This window comes from Perognathus longimembris, chromosome 7 (genome assembly GCF_023159225.1).
Source record: "Perognathus longimembris pacificus isolate PPM17 chromosome 7, ASM2315922v1, whole genome shotgun sequence".
Taxonomy (NCBI): Eukaryota; Metazoa; Chordata; class Mammalia; order Rodentia; family Heteromyidae; genus Perognathus; species Perognathus longimembris.
The window spans coordinates 49,705,400-49,726,833 of record NC_063167.1 but is presented as its reverse complement, the minus strand read 5'-3'; the positions used below and the strand labels follow the sequence as shown (position 1 = coordinate 49,726,833).

At 36.7% G+C, this 21,434-nt stretch overlaps 1 protein-coding gene across 3 annotated transcripts in view; it reads left to right on the top strand.

Moving 5' to 3' along the window:
- The window catches only part of Ptger3 (prostaglandin E receptor 3), a 65,577-nt gene that overhangs the window by 31,688 nt on the left and 12,455 nt on the right, over positions 1-21,434 (top strand). The window lies entirely within an intron of this gene.

Genomic DNA, 21,434 nt, shown 5'->3' with positions numbered 1-21,434 from the left:
TTTCATTGTCTAACTCTTCCTCTGTCACCTTTTCTCCACTTATACTTAAGTTTAGGATGAAAAAAATGTGTCATGTATCCACAATATTCATTGATATCAATAGCATTTAAATGTTGTTCAACCATTGATGTAGTTCTGATCATGGGTAGTCTGGGGTCCTTTGTCTCACAGAGTTCAAAGAATGAAATTCATGGACAATGAAGGGTGACAGCGAAGTATTAAAGTCTGTTTATTTAGAAAGCAAAGCAAGGCTCCTCACTCTGGGAGAAATCCCAAGAAAAGATCACCCTTGGAACCTTTTGGAACTTTGGGGCCAGATGAGGAGGAGCTACTCATGCACCTTACACTATGCACAATGCATGCACTTTCCATGAGTCTGAGCTGAGCAACTAGCAGCCTGCCTTCCATTATCAGCCAGAGGTATGGTTATAACTTGAGCCTAATGCTGGAATTTGAGTCACCCTAACTATGTACATGCATCTTTTTTTCTGACAGTATCAAATTAATTTCTAACCTTACAACATTTACTTTTTAGTTTGATGCATTATTGATTTACTCCTTACCTAAAAAGGAGATAATTCCATTTGTTTCCAAAATGTCAGAGTTTCTGGCTGCCAAAAATTGCTAAATGTTTTTTTTCTTCTTATGAAGAAATTTTACATTCCAACCAACCAAGAGGAAATTTATGGAGCTGATCTATAGGACAGGATGATGGTTTTTCCTTTTCAGAATGCTATATAAAGATCTATTTTGAAAACTAAGCATTGGTATTCTTTCCCTTGTTTTATTACAAATAAATTATTCAGACTTTTATATCTTTATTATTTATTTATTTATTTATTTTTGTGTTAATACCGGGTTTTAAACTCAAAACTTCACCTTCTTACTTGGCTTTTTTTTTTTTTCTTTGCCATTCCTGGGGCTTGGACTCAGGGCCTGAGCACTGTCCCTGGCTTCTTTTTGCTCAAGGCTAGCACTCTGCCACTTGGGCCACAGCACCATTTCTGGCCATTTTCTGTATATGTGGTGCTGGGGAATTGAACCCAGGGCCTCATGTATACAAGTCAAGCACTCTTGCCACTAGGCCATATCCCCAGCCCTTACTTGGCTTTTTCACTCACACATGAGGTTCAATCTGTTGAGCCATGCCTCTAACTCTGGCTTTTCTTTTTGTGTGTGTGATTTATTTGGAGAGAGATTCTCAGATTTATCTGCCTGGATTGGCTTCAAACCACAAACCTCAGATCTCAGCCTTCTGAATATCTAGGATTATAGGTATAAGCCACTGGCATAGGCTTTTGCATCTTTAAATTTATACTCTGATTCCAAAACAAATAAATACTTGGAAAGTTCAATAAGATTTTCATAGTTTGGCCTGCATATAGGATAAAAAACTAATAATATTGATCTTCCAAAGATTTTTCCCTCTCATTAAAATAATTCTAGCTAAATATTTAATGCTATTTTTTCCTTAGAGTCAACATTAATATAAACTTTGCTAGCTAGGCTTATCATCTCTGTAGTAAAAATAAATCACTACTCTAACTTTTGAGAATTATACTTTTGAAAAAGTTTTCTCAATAAACATAGTAATGCTTCTTGTTACAACATGTTCACATATTTATCATACTTACCAATGCATTCATTTTTTAAACTCATTATCATTTTATTAGGAACACTTTAATTTTCAGTTTGTTCTGTTGTTTCCTAGTTTTTCAAACCTAGAAATTTATTTGTACTTCTTATTTTAATGGAATTAATTTTAACTGGTATAATGTACCTATTAAATTAGTTTGTCCACCAGTGTAGGGCATCAGTAATAACTAGGGCAAATCACTATGTCAAATTAAATTAGAAGACACAGAGTCTTTTGAAAATGTAGATGTAGTTCAGGATGGTTCCCCTAATCTAGGTGCTGGAAAGGTGAGAAATAAAAATCTAATACTAAGCCCTATAATGAAATCTTTCTATGTTAAGGTTTAGTTATCCTATAGGTCACTTCACAGAATATAAAACGAAATTAACCACATTTTCAACATACTTATAAGAGGTTTTACATGTTGGATGGCCTTGTAATAAGTTGTAATCCGATTTGTGATACAAATTTGAATGGTGATACAGATGTGTGATACAGATTTGAATGGTGAGGAGTCATCTAGTTATTCATTCCAACACTAGTATAGTATCTGGAGCACAAATTGTTTTATAAGTATTTTTTTAATGAATAAATGTATAAACATCTGTCAAAACTATGTGCTCCTTGGTAAGACACACGCCATACCATTGAAACATTTCATTCCATTACATACAGTCCATTAAGCCAATAGAATGAATTGTTTCTGCTTATTTAATTATAGAAATACAAATTTGTCTTTATAGGTATTGTGACATTTTATTGTACAACAAAGTGCTTTGTCTGCATTAATAATTTAGGAGACACACTTCCAACTGGAAATTACTGGAGATTACTGTAATGAGATATTTTCGTTTAACAACAAAATACAGAAAGACATAAAAGTCTGAAATGTGCCCTTGGTTACAAAATAAATTCCTGTCCAGGGGATATATGGTAGAAGTGAGTGAATGGCGACTTTTGACTAGCTTAGAGAAGACAGTGGCATGTGAATTTTGTTATCTAGCAAGCAATTGATTAAATAAAGGAAAAATTTATTAAATGAAAATCCCAAATTATTTTAGCCTTTTATGGTAGTTGAAGTTAAATTTCAGAAATGAGGTACAGAGATTCTTTCTGTTGTTAGGAAGTAGATAGACACAGTCAAGGAAGAAAGCGAAATCTATTCCTAGGTTTTATTTTGTTGGCCTTTAAATTATTTTCCATAAACCCAGTTTATATGTGTATGTATCTGAGCAGGAAGAAAAATGCATACACTAATTAGAACAGTTCCTGAAGTTAGACATATTGGTTTCAAAACAATTAGAGACCTAGAAAATCACATAAAATAAGTGAGTGAATGGCATGTAGAAATAAATACATGTAAAATCAGCAACTGTTTGATTTTTCAATTTTTTACTATGCTGTACCATAAAAGAGAAAGTTGGCATGTCAAATAAGAGCAATTTACTTTTCAAATGGATGTGATAAATGTCTTAAAATATTTTTCAGTTGAAGAAACAGCATATGATATTTCAAGATTTGTCAAACTTGCTAATGCTATCTATCATCTATATAGTAACTGTGTTAGTCACATGCGATCTAAAGCACTCTAAAAATACAATGCACATATATATTTCTACCTAACATTTTTTTTTTTTGATTTCTTTTTTTTTTTTTTTTGGCCAGTCCTGGGCCTTGGACTCAGGGCCTGAGCACTGTCCCTGGCTTCTTCCCGCTCAAGGCTAGCACTCTGCCACTTGAGCCACAGCGCCGCTTCTGGCCGTTTTCTGTATATGTGGTGCTGGGGAATCGAACCTAGGGCCTCGTGTATCTGAGGCAGGCACTCTTGCCACTAGGCTATATCCCCAGCCCCTCTACCTAACATGTTTTTATCTTATAAAAGATAGCTTTATCTAGTTACAGACAAAAATGCAGACCATCATGTAGGATAACCACAAAAGAATTTTTGGCCATACTGATATTGAGGAATGTAAAAATTAGGTTCTGACAAACAGTATTCTAACAAGATGGACACTTGGTAGTATTCAGTACTAGATTTTCAAGTGGACAAGATATTTTTATCTAACATTTTTCATGCTTTTCTTGGGTTTTTGGCTCAGATGACTGCTCTGCTTCACATTTGCTAACATCAACAATTATTTAGTAGTTCTTGTGGGTTGGGACAAAATCAGAGAGCGAAAAGAGAACAGTTTTGGTCTTTGAAATATTTGATGTGCGTATTGCTTACTTATTTTCACAGTAACTTGAAACTTTCTCTCAAAACAATCAAGATGCTTGAAAAGTGATGCAGTGAGACTCAGAGTATTTATTGCTATAACAAGTTAAAAGCTTCATTTGAATAATTAAAAATGTTGTTTTATCTATATGAGGTTTAAATATAAACCATGACATTTTCAAATATATTTATTGCTTGTTTTGTGTTTGTATATGTCTCAAAATCTGTGTCTAAATAAATATACAAAAATATGCAATTGTGGCAAAATCTGTAGAAAGATTTTCTGAGATGCAATAAAATATTGATAAGAAGTAAGCTATATATTGGATGTCATAATATTACTTATGATAGGGTGATTTATGCATCACCTAACTCACCTCCACATTTGTTGAGAAGCTGTCATCAATTTAGAATTATAACTCAGCTACCAGGTAGAAATTACATAAGATATATGAACTGGAGAAATAAGGAAAATATTTTGTTTTAAATATTGTTTCATCATTCCTAAAGTGAAGATTTTATTATTAAATTTTATAATTCATACAAGCTTATCATACCCTCATGATGTCATAAGCAGAGTACCTTATTATTCTCTAGAAATGCAATTTAAAAAGACACATAGTATATTCATTTATATGTCATACAGATCCACTATAGTATCTCAAGAATATTATTTTTAGGAGTCAGCTTCACGTAGCAAACTGCTTAAATAGTTAATAGATTTACATATGTCATCATTAGGATTGAGTCTTAGTTCCCTCTACATCCTTTCCTTCAGCCTGCTTATCCATTTTTCTCATACAGAGAAAGTAGCAGACATTATTTTCAATTGGTGAAGCTAGATTTTTTTAAGAAATAGAAAGCTTCATATTTCTAATATCCCAAGTCCCAGTCAATGAAATCTTTTTGTAATGTCTACTTTGACAGGGCCATTTAACTATGGGTGCAAAAACAGGAAGGAAAGAAAGAGATCACCATGAGGTACAAATCAGTCTTTTCATGCTTGTTGAGCATATTAGAGATGATCCCACATCTAATTTTTTTGGTTGGTCATGAGGCTTGAACTCTGGGCCTGGTTGCTGTCCCTGAGCTCTTCAGCTCAAGGCTAGTGCTCTATCACTTGAGACAGATTGCCACTTCCAGTTTTCTGGTGGTTAACTGGAGATAGTCTCACAGACTTTCCTGCCTGGGCTGGCTTTGAAAGGCAATCCTCAGATCTCAGCTTCCTGAGTAGCTAGGATTACCCACATCTGTTGGGGTTCAGCTTTGGCCTTGAGGGGGGAAGGGCAAAGGAGAGCTATCTCAAGATGCTGCCCTTCCCCCAGCCCTGGGGCAGTGTGGAAGCAAGCCATACTTTTCTGGGCCCAGAACCAGAAGAACTGGCTTTGCAACCAGCCCCCCAATCTCTTGCCAGCCCATGTGCTCCCCACTTTCGCGGGCTTTGCCCATGGGATGGTGCTATGCAAGTGACCTTAGCTCATGAGGGGGTCTTAAGACAAGCTCGCCAGCCTATCACCAGCTCTTGGTCTATCACCCCTTTTCTAGTCAGCATTACTATATCAACTGTTAGCCACTCCCTTATTAAATCAGATCTTGCTCTTGAAGCTGTCTCCGAGACTCCGTGTGCCTGGCTTCCTTCCTGGGTAAGGAGGGAGGAAAAGGGATCTCCTTATGGCCACGTGCACCTGAGGTCTTTCCTAGTCTGCCCCCACCCCCACCCCGCTCCACCCTGGCCTTGCCTGCAGCTCGGGTGACCAGGGGAGAGGGTGAGAAAGGGAGAGTAGATAATAGAGTAAAGCCTGACATCCCTGCACCAGGGGAGGCGACTCGAGTAAGCCCGGCACACATCTAAAGTGGTAGAGTGCTAGCTTTGAGCAAAACAGACACCAGGGACAATGCTAGGACTGGAAAAAAAAAAAAAAGAATTAGACTATTTTGATCCTTCAAAATGATCACATACCTAGACAAAATCAGAACAATCACCAGGCATAAGTAATATTTTTTAGTTTTCCTTTTGTGGTTTTCAGTTTTCCAAAAGCTCAAAAGTAAATAATCAAACAATGGAAAATACATGTAATTTAATATTATTTTTACTTTTAAAAAGAATGCTTGCTGGGCACTGGTGGCTCACCCCTCTAATACTTGCTATTCAGGAGGCTGAGACATGAGAATCATGGTTCAAAGGCAGCCAGGGCAGAAAATCCCGAGATTCTTATCTCCAGTTAAGCACTAAAGTGAGAGAGAGAGAGAGAAGAGAGAAGAGAGAGACGAGAGAGAGACAGAGACAGAGAGAGACAGAGACACTCGTTTGGTCTTGGGAAATAAGTATTGAACATAGAGAAGGAAAACAAGCCCATTGCCAACCTCCTTCCTCCTTTTTAGCCAGGCACCAGATGCAAAGTGAGGGAATAGATGTTGTATGTCTTTGTATACTTGTTCTCAGTAGTACAAAGCAAGGCATGACCAGTGCACTCACTCTCTCTTGCTCTTGCTCTCTCTCGTTCTCTCTCTCTCTCTCTCATAAAAGAAAGTGATAAAAGGATTGAGGTAAATGAACTTAGGTATTCATTAAATCTTAAAATATTATCCTCAGTGAGAGGATAGGAAGAAGAGAGAGAGAGAGAGAGAGAGAGAAGAGGGGGGAAGAGAAAATGGAGGGGGAAAGAAAAGGAAGGAAATTTTTTAGTTATATCCTCTTACTAAATGTTTTTGGACAAATAACAAAATAGCATATACATTTTAAGCAAATTAAAAATAGGCACTGATTATCCTGATCTTTACATGAGGAATGAATGTAAGCACCACTTTTTTGGTGTGCCTAAGGAAGAACTGACACCACTGGCTCTTCAATTCTACTATAAAGCTCAGTACAAAAAGTCCTTGTTGCTGGCTTTTCTCAGCACCCCATCCTTACACAGCTGTCTAAAGGAGAAGATGTTTTTGTTATCTCTATGTACAGCTATGATCTGAAGCATATTATATCTTCCAGTGTGATTGAACATCTGGTTTTCAATATTGTATAGCCAAGGAATAAAAGAAACTATGAGAAGTACCCCAATATTTTATTTTTGATGGCATTCAAGTCATAGCTAGCCTGTATATTTAATAAATGTATATCATTTATGCTGTCTTTGTCAATGAAAATAAAACTGAATGTTGTGAAATGTCCCTGTCTTTTTTTCCTGATGGTGATTCATGTCAGGAATATCTATCTTACAACTGTAGTAAGTATTTTACCAAAACAATTTAGCATGATTTGTCAAATAAAAATAGATTCTAAGTAACATAAAACTTCATGCTATCTATCTGGAATAATTAGGTCATGTTATTTTATACTCATGTTCTTACATAGAACAAAGTGTCATTAATTTTTCTATAAATCTGAGAGGTGCTCTTTCCCTGTTTTGAACATGATACTGTTTTTGATACAAAAACACATGTCTAGATTGTTCTGAACTTCCTCTTTCTTCTGGAATTGGGTATCATTACTATAGAAAGTTGGGATAAGATTTACACTTGCTCATATTCAAAATTGAATAGTCAGTGTTTGGGTATTAATGTGAGCTGACCCTTTGTGGGTGCCCCTGCTGCCCCATTTTCTGTGCTCATTCTGGTCATCCTCCTTTTGCAAGGAAGAGAAGAGTCTGTTAAAGCAGACTGTGAAGTCAAGCTTCTTAAGATGAACAAATTATGCATGCCTTCCTTGCTTCTAAGAAAAGGCATCTAGAAAGAAGCCGGTCCCTGATTCCTTACACAAAGGGATTCTAAAGTGTGAGGCTAGATCTTACTGCCCCTACCTCCTTATGTAGCATTTCAGGTAAAAGTCATCATAGTTGCCCTGAGTACAGGTGTCCAGAAATGTCCACCATTGTGATTGCCAGCCTGAAGGCCTTACTATGTGACATGAGTCACATACCCCTGATGCCTTTGGGTTTACTCCAGTCTTGAGAAAATCCAGTGTAGATGCTGGGTATGGAGAAATCCAAGCCAGTGCCTTGGGCTTATTCTTTTTTTCAATCTATAATTTTATTCTTATTATGTGCAAAGCTCTAGAAGCTATGAAAGATATAAAGATTAATAAAATCTTCAACTAAGTTCAACAAAGTTCAACTAAGTTATACAGTCTAATAGGGGAACCAAAAATAGTTCAGTCAGAACAACAATTAAAGAACTCACATGGCAGTATAAAAGTACATGGAGAGCGTCATGTTTACTCTAAAGCAGGAATAATCTCCCTTAGATGATATTTAATCTGTATTTTGGAGAAAGGAAAAACTGTTGGCCTGGGAGAAAAGAATATTTTAGGAAACTTTTCATTTAACTCTGTCCAAAGGCTTATTTCTAATGTTACAGAATAGAAGAATATCTAGTGCCCCTGTAACAAACATGGGTCCAAGTAGAACACATCTCCATGAATTTTCAGGGTGGGCTAAAATCTGTCTTTGCACTATAACCATACTGGGCCAGATAGCTCTTTGTCTAGGTTGTTGAAGAGCACTCTTGGACTCTGCCCACTAGATACCAATAATATGTCAATAACTATCAATAAAAATTATCCAATATGTACCATGAAGGGCTTCAAACCTCTGCTTTAGGGCGAAGTTCAAGCCCACTGAGTTGGCGTGACATGCCCACGGTTTGCAGCAGAAGGCCATCTGTACAGGCACAGTTCTGCTACTTCTTGTAGCAGAAGCAATTGTGTGTGACTGAACAAAAATATGGTGCTACCCCGACAACAATGCCTGGATCACCACACATTGTGATCAGCTTCCATAATCATATAAACCTATTCACACAGAGAAAGATAAAATTTCTTAGACAGTATTATCTTTCTTCTGTTGTCTCCAAGTCCCATTCTGTATTTGACAAAAGCCCTGTGGTTCTATATGCTTCAAAGGAATACCAACAGTTAGTCCGTTTCTCCTAGGATCTGTAAAAAAGCTCTTTTAATGCTCTGGAATGAAGGACACATTTCTTGAGAGCTACCTTTGTAAGTGAGAACTAATCTACCAGTAACATAAATGGGCTTTTTGCATATTTGGTTTGTGCAACAGAGCTGTAGAAGTTTTACTTCCTCTGAATGATTTTTATCAAAAGAAGTGAAATTGGGTAAATTCTCTTGCTGAGCCTGTGTTTTCCGAATTAATGCCAGTCTGTGTAGAGAGTTACTATGAAATATTTTGGTAAATTTGGATCCCCCTCCTCATAGAAAATTGTATTCAGTGTCAGAAATTGTACCGTTCTCTGGAAGTCTGTCTATAGAATTTTTGGAAGTGAATGAAGCTAAGAAACTTCACTGTGAACAAGTCTTTATGATTCAAGGAATTACCTGAGTTTCCACGATTGGTGAGCCAACTCAAACCTAAAGCTAAAACTAACTCAACATAATTACTTCTCTCTGAATGCCCAAATTCCCTGATAGTACAGTATACATTTATATTAGCAAATCAGCATAATCCAATGCAGAATTATCACAAAGCACTGCAATCATTTACAAGTTTCTCATCACATAAGGGTAAAAAGCAACACAATCTAAACTGGAAAAGGAGAAATACATGTTCTTCATCTGAAAATAACTGAAAAAATAAATGACTATCTGTAAAAGAACACACATATATATGTATGTCTAAATATATATGTTACATATGTACATATCCATATATGTTCTCCAGTCACTTATTTGCCTGACAACAGCTGGCACAGCCATATGTTTTATTATTCAAAATTCAATTTTAAAAATCTAATATGGGCACCAACAGATCATGCCTATAATCCTAGTGACTCAGGAGGCTGAAATCTGAGGACTTAGGTTCGAAGGCAGCCTGGGCAGGAAAGTCCATGAGACTCTATTTCCAATGAACTACTCAGAAACAGTTGAAGTGACACTGGGGCTCAAGTTGTAGTGCTATCCTTGAGCAAAAGAAGTTCAGGGACAATTCCCAAACCCAGAATTGAAGCCCCAGGACTAGAAAAAAGATAAACCTATCTCCTGCTTTTCTGCAATCAGTAAACATGCCTCATGGTTAGAGTATAACTTCATGTCACTATGATACATATGCTCACACAAATTTTGGTATATTTCAGCTATCACTAAATCTGGGCATTGCTATTTAAAATACAAAGATCATGGATAATCTTACTGAATGAGTCTTTTAGTAAGGCAAGGCATACACTTACAGACCTTTAAGCTAACCTATAAAGTTGAACTGTTGCATTTAGCAGAATGCTGGATTGTTGCTTATGGGTTGTATTTTCTACAGGAAAAAAAAGTATAGAGCAGTTAAGGACATCTTTGAATTTTTCTTGCTTTATTGAAGAAGATAGAAATAAGATCTGAGAGCATCAAATATTTGTTCATTAGAAATAGCTCTCTAATATCGAAGCAATCTACATTGTGGATATGTGTGCAACAACTGGAAGCTGTTGAACTGTACATTTAACATTGTCAGTTGATTTTTATCAATCAATGGCTTGGAGTCTTCTCCTTAAAAGATGCACTAAAGGCTATTTTAGAGAAAAGTAATTACTTTTTGCTATCTATTTTTAATGTTTCTCATCTATGTGAGTGTGTGTGTGTGTGTGTGTGTGTGTGTGTGTGTGTGTGTGTGTGCTGGTCTTGGGGTTTGAACTCAGAGCCTAAGGACTATCTCTGAGCTTTTTGGCACAAAGCTAGTACTATACCACTGAGCCACAGCTCCATTTACAGCTTCTTGGTGGTTAATTGGGGATAAGGGACCCATGCCTGGGCTTGAAACCACTATCCTTGGGATCTCAGCCTCTAGAGTAGCTATGACTATAGGTGTGAGCCAACGATGCCTGGCCCATGTGAACATTTTGCCTAACACTTTAATAATTAAGAGTAAGAAAAGTGATTGGGTATACCATATTCTTGGAGATGTAGTACTGTATTTCCAGGGTAGACTACTGCCTAATTAGGTATGCATAGCTATTATTCTTATATCAAATTTTTTCCTATCATTTTCATTGTTTTTTCATGCTGGACTTGGGGCTTAAACTCAGGACCTGGGCACTGTCTCTGAGTTTTTTTCACTCAAGGATAGCACTCTACTACTTGAACCACAGCTCTACTTCCATCTATTTTATTAGTCAATTAGAGATAAGAGTCTCAAAGATTTTCCTGCCTAGGCTGGCTTTAAATGATTCCTGTATTCTGACCACATTTACTTTTTAGATGAGTTTCAATGTAGAAATAAATGCTTAAAACCAAATTCCTAGAAACAGAAGGAGAATGTTTGAAAATAAAGATAGACAATAACAATACCACTCCCAGTAACAGTGGCATAGTTCATTTTATGGGCGCCTTTATTTATATATGTTGCCAGATTCTCAAGTCAAGTCTATAAAGTAGGTCTTGTTATCAGCACTTCCCACATGAGTTTACTGAGGTTCTTGGAGTTAAATTGCTTAGACAAGTCTACAGTTAGTAAGAAGTGAAGCTGAGGTTCATAGTTGGGCTCAGATTAAATATAATCAACTTGTCCCTGAGCAAAAAATAGTTTTCATATTGGTCTCTGGAAGCTTTAGTATAACTCAGTGGAAGAAGAGCTTTTCCAAAATGCCAGGAAACCTGTTGGGAAATAAGTCAGTTTTGCCCAACAGTACTGATTCAATTCAGCAAACACAATTCTCAGCAAAAATTTGAATGTCCATATGTCCAAGCCGGGTTACATGCACAAGACTGCAAATACTCAGACTTCTTGGTCAGATGCAGGATCAGATCTGTGGAAAGAATATCGACTCACTGACAGCAGATGGCTGAAGAGAATGGCCACTGCTCCACTTCCTGCACAGGCCTGTAGGTTTTGCAGAAGCTAAGAGTCTATCATGATTTGGTTATTAAAGATTACATATCTTTTAACCTGTCTGTTTCTTTCCTTCTCTTTTGTTTTTCCTTTTTCATTCCCTCCCAGTTCCTTGGGAGCAGTCTTGCAGAGAAGCAGAAAAGCAAAGGATACTTATGCCTCCTAATTACAGAGGGACTTCAGGGAGAATTTGTAAAATTCAGTATTGAAGAGAGCAGAGGCAGATGCATTGTCAGCGATCAAATCATTCTGCTTATGGCTTTCCTCTGCTTAATTTTGAAATTTGCTCTACCTTCTTCCTGCAAAATGCAATTTCAAAGTAGATTATATTTTATCTTTGAGAAAGAACAAGAACTTCTCTGTCCTGTTTTTGAGTCTTCTTGGCTAACAGGCAAAATGAAGTTGGTATATTTAGAATTATGTTCACACAACAGTTTTCTTTGGCTTCTACAGGTCAAACTTCTTAGAACAGTGCAGAAGAATTTGCTCTAAACAATTCTCATAAGTGTCAAGACTCAATTGCATTTGTTCAGAATGAACTCAACCAAATTACCTGTAAATCTCTACTTTCACAAACTTTTTTACTAGCTCAGTTAATTAAATCAAATCAAATGAGTTATTCCTTAGTTAAAATAAGTGATGCATTTCCTTTGACTTGCCAATTTCTACACACTTACATTAGATATGGAGCCTGGAGATCTTCATAATGGGTTATTATCAATAACAATATAATTTTCAAACAGACACCATTTCATAGAAGCATGTTTTAATAAAGCAATGTGTTCATAAAAAATAAAATAGCAATGAAGATTGTATTGCTTGAAGTTTCCTAATGGCGAACACACTTCACTATTCCGGTGAGTGAAAAATTACACTCAACCTTAGAGATCATTTTCACCAGCATACATAGACATTTGGTAGGGAGAAAATTATCATCTTGGAAAGCAGAACAAGACAACTATGATGTTGACCTGATTAGTAGGATCTCTTTTTGAATGAGAAGTGTAGGCAGGTAACATTCAGGGGTATGAGAATATGTGTTTTGGAGTCTTATCTTTGTTTCAAAGTTGGGTTAACAGCTATGGAACTAGAAAAAGACTGAACTTTTAAAAGATTTTTGTATCTTTATATGGAAAATTAGGACTGCTACATTTACTTTACTGGATAGCAGTGAGGATTAAATGAAGTAATGCGGGTAAATCTTTCAGAAGAGTGAGGGGTGAAAGAAATGTGGAGGGTTGTGGTTATTATTGTGGTGGCATTAGTAGCAGCAATGTAGTAGTAATTACTTGATTAACACACACACCATACTATGGAGAAAAATATCCTGACCTTTGAACATATTATTTAATAGCAATAAAGGACCCTCTAAGCACATGTCATTATATTTGAGAGCATGGAAGCTAAAATCAGATTAAATCAGTGGCACATCTGTTAGTTTACTGACTTTAACCATGCTAATTCAATCTTTTCTGAACTTCAGTTAACTATCAATGGAGACCATAATCTTATTTAAAATGTATTTATTATAAGCATTTCATAAAATAATGCATTGAAATGCTTATATAGTGACATGTACATAATAATCACTCAACAAATGATTGTTATGCTATTACAATTATTAATAATAAAATGAAATGCAGAAGACAAGCTTTTCAGTTTCTAATACACTTTGAATGTTTCACAGTATATAAACTTTATTCTATTCCCAAAATAGGATAAGAAAAAGATGATGAAGTGGATTATCTCTATAGAATGTATAGTTAATAGCAAACAAAAAATAACTATAATTGAATTGTTTCCTTTCTTTTAATCAGGGTCTCAGTATATAGCCCAGACTCACTTCAAACTCACCATCTTCCTCAGTTCTCAAATGCTGGGATTACAGTTGTGCACCACTACACCTGTCTGACCTTCTAATTAACTTTTTATTTGTAATGTAAAGAAATGGCTGTAGTAGTATGAAAGAATTATTTTGAAAACTCCATATAATAATTCCTTAAACAAAAGATGGTGTGGTTATGAATTGAAAAGTGAGAATATTATCCAATCATATTACTTGGTATTTTCTTACCACTAAATACTAAAGAGTAGCATAACATAACATGTACCTACCACCTCAATTTTCTAATCACTAAAGAAGTGCAGGATGAGTCATCTCTAGTTTATGGGGAGACTCTAAATATCTAAAGGAGTCATATAAGCAAAGCACTTGGTTTACATGCCAGGTTTTTCAAATAGTGATTACCCATCATCATGATGATCATTTCATGTGCAAAATTTTAATCCAAGAACCATAGTCCAGACAGAAAAATAACATATTGCTGGGTACCTAAGTTCATTTCTTTATTCTGGTTGTAAAGCTACTAACAAATAACTGCTGGAGAATTTTTAGGCTATGTTACAGTTGATAAAAGTATAATCAAAAGGGCATTAAATCAATTTGAATTAGGATAGTACTAGCTTGATCTTTGGTAGAAACATGATTTTCTCTAGATATGGCTTATCACCAAAGAAGATATGAGAATAAATCCATCTGTTAATTTGAGTTGATTTGATTCACCAGTTAAATGAATGACTGATTCACTTATTTAGTCATTCACTCAAAGAGACCCTATCATGTGGGTCTTGGTCCTGGAGGAAGTGAAGTTTACCAGTCACAGATTCTAAGTTTAAGACATTCTTGTTTCTTCAAGGTGAACTGTCAACTTTCATTTAGTACATCTAGTATTTAAATATTTCCCCCAAGTGTAAATAACCTGACATATACTTTTCATCATAATTAGAACATATATTCATGTATGAAATTCAAACAATAGAGAACACAAAGACCAGAAAAAGCCTCTAAATTATATAACTTACTCAAAATAAGCAATGTTTTGATCATATCCTATCAAATATTTGTCTTCTCAAGATTCTTCGCAAACCTCACTGCACCTAACAGCTATGGAGAGTTTCCTCAAATATTGGGAGTGTCGCGAGAAATAAGTATTCCATGCCTTATAGGCCTTGATTAAGACCTTGATTAAGCTACAGAGAGAAAGAGTTTGAGTTTATCTGAAGAAGAGCCAAACTAAGGAGGACTAATCTAAAAGGATGTGAGAAGTAATGAGTTTCCTATCACTTCTAAATCCAACAAGTACCAGGAAAGCACTAAGGAGTTTTCTATAGAAGGAGGGAATATAAATATCTTCCTTAAAGCTTCTAATTTGGTATTCTGTTATTCTACACATCAAACAAGCTATAGAAAGTCTAAAAAAAAAAAGACAACAACAACAACCGTGAATTAGAAGCCAGGAACAGCCAGGGGCCAGTGGCTCACGCCCATAATCCTAGCTACTCAGGAGGCTGAGATCTGAGGATCACAGTTCAAAACCAGCCCAGGGAAGGAAAGTTAGTGAGGCTGTTATCTCCAATTAACCACCAGAAAACTGGAAGTGGCAATGTGGCTTAAGTGGTAGATTGCTAACCTTGAGCTGAAGGGCTTAGGGACAGTGCCCAGGCCCAGAGTTCAAGACACATGACCAACCAAAGAAGAAGAAGAAGAGGAAGAAGAAGAAAAAGAAGAAGAAGAAGAAGAAGAAGAGGAGGAGGAGGAGGACGAGAAGGAGGAGAAAGAAGTAGAAGAGGAGGAAGAAGAAGAGGAAGAAGAGGAGGAGGAGGAGGAGGAGGAGGAGGAGGAGGAGGAGGAGGAGGAGGAGGAGGAGGAGGAGGAGGAGGAGGCAGGAGCTGATGACTCATGCCTGTAATCCTAGCTACTCAGGAGGCTGAGATCTGAGAATCCAGATTCCAAGGCAGCTTGGGCAGGAAAGTCTATGAGATTCTTTTTTTTTTTTTTTCTCAAATTTTTATTATCAAACTGATGTACAGAGAGGTTACAGTATCATACGTTGGGCATTGGATACATTTCTTGTACTGTTTGTTGCCTTGTCCCTCATGCCCCCCTCTATGAGATTCTTATTTCCAATTAACCAGGAAAAAAAGCCAGGAGTAAAGTTGTGGCTCAAGTGGTACCGTGTTAGCCTTGACCAAAATAGCTCAGGGACATTACCAAGACTATGAGTTCAGGATTGGCACTGAAAAGAATCAAACAAGTGGATTGGAATGAAAGAAACATTTTTACTATTGAACCTAGTATTCTGCTTCAAGCCTTTTCCCATGTGTATTTCTGTGTTTTCCCATGTATATCCTGCCTTATGTGATGCATCATGCTGGGCCTAACTCACACTAGACTCTTAGGAGTTCTATGTTCATATTATTAGCTTATAATTTTGCTTGAAATTTCATTCATTAAAAGTGAAAGAAATGTTATGTATAAATGTTTATGTGTATAGTATATAAAATATAAAAACATATATAATATAATGTATAAAATGTTATAATACAATAGTGATATATTATAACAATGTACAATATAGTACATATCTACTATAATAGATAAACATTTTACATATAAATATATAACATATTTTATAAACTCAATATTTTAAAAAACACATAAGTATTATTTTCAGTAGTCAAGTCAAAATTTATGGTCATTATTAACATTAGCTACAAGTAAATTATCTAATTATAATTTTTGTACATGAAAAGTTAATAAGAACTTGAATTGGTCAGTCTCAGCATATTATGTACTCTGATTATTTTATGCATAAAACATTTTGGAAGAATAAACCACTGTGAATAATACCAAATTTTTGCACAAGTATGTGTTTAAAGTTTTACCACAATGAGAAAAGAAAGGGCTGGGAATGTGGCTTAGTGGTAGAGTGCTCACCTAGCATGTGTGAAGCCCTGAGTTCTATCCCCCAGTGCCACATAAACAGAAAAAGCAGGAAGTGGCCGGGTGGCTTGAGGAAAAGAAGCTCAGGGATAGTGCTCAGGCCCTGAGTTCAAGCCCCAGTACTGGAAAAAAATAAAATAAAGAGAGAAAAGAAAATATACTTCAAAATATAGAAATAAACGATACACTGGATCTTTTTAAAAAAGGCTTTTAAAGTTTGGAAGAAAACCTGAGTAATAAATACTTTTGCATATATAGATAGGTTATTTATTTCTTCTTTAAATCAGGAATGAAATTATTTTTAAAGATTCCAGTTCAGCCAGGCACCAATATCTCATGCCTATAAATCCTAGCTACTCGAGAGGCTGAGAGCTGACAATAACTAGAACAAGCTTGGTCAGACAAAAACTCAAAAGATTCTTATCTTCAACTAGCCAGCAAAAAGCCAGACGTAGAGGTTTGGTCCAAGTGGTAGAGCATCAGCTCTGAGCTGTAATTGCTCAGAACTTCATAACATGTGGTACATACCTGAAATCCCAGTTCCTTGGGAAACAGAGACAGGCGTATGGGGATTCAAGGCCATCCATGGCACTAGCTGAGCATGTTGGCACATTGCCATGGTTCCAGTACTCAGAAAGCAGAAATGGTAGAATCATGGTGTCAAGCTCATCCTGGTTAGTGTAGAACAAACCTTACCTGAAAAAAAAAAAACCCAAATAAAGCAAAAGAACCGGGTAGTATGGGTGAAGCCATAAGAGTGCTTGCTTAATAGGCCATGAGTTAATCTCCTATGACAGAGGGAGAGAGGGAGAGGAGAGAGGGAGAGAGAGCAAAGGAGAGAGGGAGAGACAGAGAAAGAGAAGGGAAATGGGATAAGGGAGATGAGGAGAAAAGAAGAGAGGAGGAAAGAGAGAATGAAAATTTTGTCATGTGTTCTCATCTAGAGCTACACGTGCCATACTTTAGTGCCCAGCTAACAGCCAGTGCTCTGTCACAGGGAAAAGGGAGCATGCCTATCAGGAAACAATTTGTAATGTCTGCTACAATTGTAGAATGATCCCTTGTTTATTATACTTGTATTGCATGACTTTTTAAAATACCTTTCCTCTGAATGAAGGATTTTCTACACTGGAATCTAACAAGGTATTCCTGAGGATCACAGTTATATCACTAAGTATAAATATATATCGTGTAAAATTAAGAAGACTGAGGGAAGGGGCAAGTTGAGAAGGAGGCGTGAAAATGTTGAAAAGGGTGACATTGATCAAAATGCATTGTATTCATAAACTGCTTTTTTTTCAATGGCAGCTCCTTTGTCCAACTAATTAAAGATAATTTTAAAAATAGAAAAATTAAAAACTGACTAAGTAACTTTTGTTGTTTTTCATTTGAAGTTCAGCAGCTGGCTTTGCATTCTTTCATGCAGTTTCCAGATACCACAAGACCATGATGGAATTAATGGACCTTTGGTTGGTTTTCTTGCAATGCTTTCATCACTTCGAAAAGTGAAAAATTAGACTCCTCTCAACCATAAAATTCATGTCATTTATATCATATAATCAATACTTCTTAATCATACACATTTTGTAACATTTTTATGGTGTTTAAGCCCAGATTTTCTTTTAATGCTCAGGGTAGTAGTGTCTTATACATGAAAGCTGTATAATCAATGAGGGCCAAATTGAATTGACTTTCACAACCAAATTTAATTTATCTATCTGGTATGCAAAAGACCCTTGATAGCTTCTGTTCATACCCAACAATCATCTGAATGACAATGTTACACTGGCTTTGATTTAATTTGATTTTACTGGATGGTTGTGAGTTACAGCTATACATAGCAGCGCCACAGGGAATCGTTCCTCAGCTGTATAAGCATTCTGCCCCATACAGTGAGCAGCACATCTGCAGCTTCAGGACTGAGAAATCCTCCAAAATACAGAGATTAATCAATCAACTCTGACTTGGAGCGTAAGTACCGATTTATCATGAATCCGTACAATTACCATATTTATTATGCTCTTTAATCTCACTTAATCTTCCTCGGTCATTGCATTGGCAGAGTGCATTCGGTTTGTTTTTAATCTGAGCCATAGTTCCCTGGATTTATCTCAAGAAAATTGAAAATACAATTGTAATGAGATCCTTGACTTTCTCAGTTCCTGAGCTTTTTTGCTAAATGTTAAAGCTCTACTATTTGGGCTATGACTCTACTTTCTACTTTTTTTTCCAGTTAATTGGAGATTAGACTTACAGACTTCCCTGCTTCTGTTTATGTGGTGCTGAGGAATAGAACCCAGGGCTTCATACATGCTAGGCAAGCACTCTACCACTAAGCCACATTCCCAGCCTGAGGTAAATATTCTTTTGATCATAGCTTCTCCCAGCATTCCCCTTCCTTAGCCAAGGTGGTGTCTGTATGAAGGAGGAAGCTGACTATTCTTCATGGTAATGAAGAAGAGAGAGGAGGTGGTGGCTCTCTCCACACTAGTTCCTGGGTCTGCCCCTTTGAATCAATCCCTAGGACTTCCCTAAAGTTGGTTTTTGTCGTCTGGTTGCTGACAGATGCCGGTGCAACATGTGGACTGTGATTTCACACATTTTGAGACTCGTTGGCTCAGCCCCATTGGGAACTGCTCTCTCTGCTAGGATAGTACCTTGGCCCTGACTACAGCAGCTCCATGGTAGTCCTTCTGGCACTAAGCTTTCCAGTCCCTTCCCCTACCCCAGGGAAGGCCCAGGAAGGTTAGAGAAGATACAGGGAATTGCCACTGGTCCTTCCTCTCCTGATGACAATGTGCACCAGGACACCTTGTGAAGCTGGGTCATCAATGGCTTGTTGGCCATTTCTTCTTTCTGCCTAGGGTTTGTAGCTCCCTCTCACCCCCTGTGTTTCATTCCAAGGCAGTTGTGATGGGGAGCTGAGGAAATTATCCCCTACTTCTTCAAGCTTCATTCGTGTCTCATAACATTGGAAGACCTTTTGCAAAATTCCCTCCATGCAAATTCTCCTCTTCCTCCAGAGACTGGCTTCACTTTCTCATTCCCTTTGAGCTATAGTGTAGTAAAAGAGTTTCTATGAGAAAGACTAGGAGTTGGGAGACAGTACTGCTGCCAGTCCCAGAAAATAAATAAGGAGTGACTTAAAGACTTGGAGAAGCTTTTCTGTTAGGTCAGCAAAATACCCTCCAAATTTCTTATGCACAACTTCTCTCTTAAATGTATTTTAAATTGCACCTCAAAACTGTAATCCTAGCTACTCAGGAGGCTGAGATATGAAGACTGAGCAGGAAAGTCCATGAGACTCTTAACTCTAACCTCCCAAAAAGCTGGAAGTGAAGCTGTGGCTTAAGTAGAGTGACAGCTTTGCACACACAAAAAAGCTTAGGGAGAGTGCTCAGGACCTGATTTCAAGTACATATGCATGCACAAGTACACACACACACACACACACACACACACAAATGCAGTGACATTTAGATTGATAAGTGGAATGTGAGTTCCTAAGATACCCTTATTTTATCCATAGAGCTACTTAGAACAGTTGAAATAATTCTCCTATTTCAATTAATTTTTAAAATCTTAATATGATTTTATTACTATTAAGGTATACAGAAGGATTACAATTTAATAAGTTAGGTAATGAGTACATTTCTTTTTTTATGTCACCCCATCCTTCAAATTTCCTCCAGTTTTCCCCCAACCCTCAGCCTTGCCCACAGGTTACGTAGTTCATTTTCCACATAATGGTGAACTGAATAGCATATTCCAATTAATTTCAATAATGCTATTTAAAGCAATTACTAACAAAGCAGAAGCAGATATTTACATTAGCTAAGCCATATGCTATTGTGTATCTAGTAAAAAGTCATTCTCTTTACTCAGGTGAATGATTATGTGCCCACTTATCTCCCCCCATGGCAATATACTTTGAAAAACAAGCTTCCAGTGCAAGTTGAACCTCAGGATGAGGCTGCATCCTCCTGGTTCTGAGGAAAGATTGTGAAACAAATTGACCAAGTTCAATGAACTGGGAAGTGGACAGGCAGTGCAAGGAGATAGTTTCCAGAGTACTGGACTGTTGATACCAATAATCACACTTACTTTTCCACGGTTTACATTGAGAGCTGCTCATCACATAAATGATAAAACAGGATGTGAATCTCAACAGGTGTGTGTGTGGTTACCACCCAGGTTTAAGAAAGAAAACAACTGCCCTTCCACATTTAAAGACCATTTCAAAGTCAAGTCAACAAATGGTTGTAACCAGTGTGTCTCTGCGTTAGGCTTCATGTGGGTTTTTATAGAATGAAAGAACATTTATACACAGACCCTGATTTCAAAGAACTAGACTCATGTTGAAAAGATCATTTGTGAAGACATTAGGAGGGGGAAATATGTTACAAAATTAAGAAAATTTGAGGGAAAGGATAGATTTGGGAAGAATGGGGGAGAATGAGGAAATGGGTAATTTTGATGCATTGTGTTCATAAACTGCGTTATCAAATACAACTCCTTGGTACAACTATTTAAAGATACAAATGCAAATTAAATTTTAATATAATTAAAATAGATTAGATAATAAATTAGCATTAGATTTTGCAGAAGGTCTTCTTATACTAATTTATAATGTAGATATAACTAGAAAATAAAATTTAAATATAATTTAAATAACAGTTAATGTTAGTATTTGAGGTTAAAAAAAGATTATTCATCCATGTATTCGTTCACTCATCAAATGTTTATCCAGTTTTTATTTTGTACCAGGCACTATGGTGTGTGGAATGAAGCAGACACAATCTAGATATAGATGCTGCTTCCATGGAACAGTTTATAAGCCTGGTATTCAGGAAGCAATTGAATCCATCCCAACGCACCCGTAATTCTGGTCATACCACCTAAAGCTCATTCTGGATGACAACAGGAATCAGTTCCTTCAGAATCCTCTGGTGATTGCAGGGAGGGCTTGATGTCTCC